General features: G+C 45.2%; 1 long non-coding RNA gene across 2 annotated transcripts; it reads right to left on the bottom strand.

Moving 5' to 3' along the window:
- Positions 1 to 247: 247 nt before the first annotated feature.
- LOC118238653 lies at positions 248 to 2,614 on the bottom strand. 2 transcript variants are annotated; one of them, XR_004769499.1, is made up of 3 exons: positions 2,364 to 2,614; positions 894 to 1,371; positions 248 to 333 (listed from the first exon to the last, which is right to left on the bottom strand). It is a non-coding gene; the product is annotated as an uncharacterized LOC118238653 (long non-coding RNA). The 2 variants fall into 2 exon arrangements; XR_004769500.1 differs by having other exon boundaries at positions 894 to 1,088.
- Between the last annotated feature and the right edge of the window lie 484 nt (positions 2,615 to 3,098).

Raw genomic sequence — 3,098 nt, 5'->3', positions numbered from 1 at the left:
CAAATAGAGAAGCGTGAGCACCACGTCCTGGAGCCTTGGGCTGATGTCCAATGAAGCCAGGGCGCTAACACTAATGAATTCTGATGATTCGGAGCAGTCATTAAACTAATAAGCCTATTTCAAATTAGCACAGGGACTGCAGCCAGCCATCATTTAATAAAGCCGCCTTCATTATTTTAGACACGGCACACTTGTGAAAGTGACTGCAGGAGACAGGGCCGGACCCTCATCTGATGATTTTATCACTTGCCTGCCGGAGCGTGAAAGAATCGGTGTGATGAAGTTGCTCTCTTGGTTTCTCTTGCCAGAAGGGAATTCTGCACAATGCCTGTTCTTTAAATCAACATTTTGAGATTAGCCATTATTTGTGATTTTGACTTAATTCTTAAAATTGTATTAGTTGATCAAATATCTGCCTTTTTTTAGCTGGTATTGACCTGCATGTGGAAGCCAGAGGTCAATGCCAAGTGTCTTCCTCAGTTGCTCTCTCCCCTTACATATGGAGGCAGGGTTTGCCATTTGAATCCAGAGTCTGACTGTTTGGATGAGAGTCTACATAAGGCAGCCTACTCTAGGGATCCCCTGTCAGAACCCCCTAACCACTGGCATTACAGGGAGACTACCACACTCCCCTAACATTTATGTGGGTGCTGGGGATCCAAATACCTTGTTGCCATGTGCTTTACTGGATAAGCCATCTCTCTAGTACATACTTAGGCAACGTCTTCTAAAGAGCTTCTCTGGTCCTGGTTCCATCCATATTCTGTGCCCCCACTCCCTCCACTCATCCCTACCCAAAGTGGACCTCTTCGCTCAGAAACCTTGAACTTGGAACTCTGACCTCAGGGAACTCTGCAAAGGGGATAGCCAACTGTATCCTTTATGTCACTTACCCACCGTCCTCTTCTGTGCTCTTCTTTGCAGCCAGCTTGTTATTACCCATGGCTCTATCAGACTGTGCCATGTGTCCTTGAACATGCCACACTTTAGCATTGAAAACCTCATGTCCTGGAGAAATGGGCCTCAGGCATCTGAGACCACTGGAATCTCTTTTGCACTGTGGAGGCTTTTTCCCAGGTGTCACTAGGCTTTCGAGTGTATTTATTAATAAAGGGTAGAATGTTAGGTGCTTTCTATAAACCATTATCTCTCTCTCTCCCCCATCCCCCCTTTCCCTCTGATTTGGCCTGTGTCCTCCCTGTCACCAAGTGAGTGTTGGTGAGATGACTCAGCAGATAATAGCATTTGTCACCAAAACCGATGACCACAGACTGATGCCAGCATCCACATGGTGGAAGGAGAGGACTGATTCCTGAAAGTTGTCCTCTGACCTCCACTTGAGTCTTGTGGCACAGGTGTGCCCTCTTCACCCTAAATAATGTGATAAAGTAATTTAAAGATCAAAATGACTTAACACTCCACACACAATAAAGTTTCCATGGGATAATGTTTGCAACCCTCGGATTGTTTAGCAGGGGCGAATGGATAAAGGAATTCAGTGGAGTGTTATTTAGTCACAAACCGACATAATCCCATTCTTTGCAGAAAAAGGGATAGAACTAGAGGTCATTAAGTTTTGTGAAACAGACTCAAAAAGACAAATATTTAATTTTTTAAAAAAATATGCAGAGTCTCAGAAAGTAACATGACAGGGTTGGGGCATAGCTGAGCATACGTAACGTAGCTTACATACATGAGGCTCTGGGTTCAATCCCCCAGCACTGAAAAAAAGCATCAGTATTTGAGGCTGGTGAGCTGGCTCAGCAGGTCAAGGTGCTTGCCACCAAGGCCAATGTCTGATAACCTGAGGTTGATCCCCCTCAGAACCCAAATGGTGGTAGAAGAAATGTAACCCTGTGAGTTGTTCTCAGACCTCTGCTTCTGCATGATGGCACATAGACTCACAAGCCCCTCTGCATACATACATAATTGATAAAATTAAAATGTGGTTTTCAAAAAGCCCCGACAACAGAAGGGAATGTATGAGAGAGGGAAGCAGAGAGCATATAAGAGAAGGCTATGAGAATAATATGACCAAAGTACATTATAATGTACGTGTGTGTGGACATGTCACAAGGTGGTCATTATTTAATTACTCTGGGGGATGAAAGGGAAGCAGCCAGAGGGACACAGGGGCTGAGAGAGGAGGACATCAGAGTGAGGAATGAATTGATACAAAGTTTAGGCATATAGGTATGGAAACGCCACAATGAAACCCATTTCTATGTTAACTTTAAAAGCCAATTTTAAAATTTGCTAATATATAAAGACATATATTAAAATAATGAAAACTTGAAGAAAAGGACCCAGAAATGACTTCCCAGAAGGCAAGGGTAGATCAGCTGGGGAGGACAGAGACTCACAGAGGTTCTCGACAATTCAGGAGACCCCAGGGCTCGTTTTGGGGTCCCAGCATCCCACCCCATTTGGTTCCTGCCTTTGCTCTTCCACGGGATCTTCAAGGCCTCCGGGCAGCTACACAACTGAGGTTTTCACATTTATTTCAAAGGGATGGATAATCCTTGCATTTTCTTCCTCACATAAAGGTTTAGGATGGAATGAACAAACAGCCCGCGGAGCCTCCTCCTCCCGAGGGAAAGGATGAACAGCGGAATCACCACTGTTTACCCAGGGACTTTCCCTCTCTGATACTTCCTTCCTCCAGCGTGGGAGAGACATGGAAAGCGTGGGTGTGTGCGTGCACGTGCGTGTGTGTGCATGACTGTTCTTCCGCTGGACAGTTTTCCATAGTTCTCAGAGGCAGTGGACCTCTTAACGTACCTGCACAGAACACAGAGCCTCGGTAGAGAAAGTGAAGTCTCTAAGCTCTGCAGAGGCTTCTGCAGGCCTGGGGGCATCTCCTGGTTGGAGGATCAGGGAAGAAAACCTGAAAGTTACAGGAATAGGATAGGGGAGGAATTAAGACAATCAACACTGCATTTGAGGATGATCACACGGTTGACAGAACCACGTGGGTGGGTTCGCAGATCAATATTTACTGAATTCTTAAGCTGCATGCCACCCAAAGTCTTTAAAAGATGTAAATTTTGCTGTAGGGGAAATGGAAAAAAAATTTTTGAGAAGTCACCGTTCCAGGA

This window comes from Cricetulus griseus, chromosome 4 (assembly GCF_003668045.3).
Source record: "Cricetulus griseus strain 17A/GY chromosome 4, alternate assembly CriGri-PICRH-1.0, whole genome shotgun sequence".
Lineage (NCBI taxonomy): Eukaryota > Metazoa > Chordata > Mammalia > Rodentia > Cricetidae > Cricetulus > Cricetulus griseus.
The sequence above is the reverse complement of the archived record's forward strand: the minus strand, read 5'-3'. Positions and strand labels throughout refer to the sequence as shown.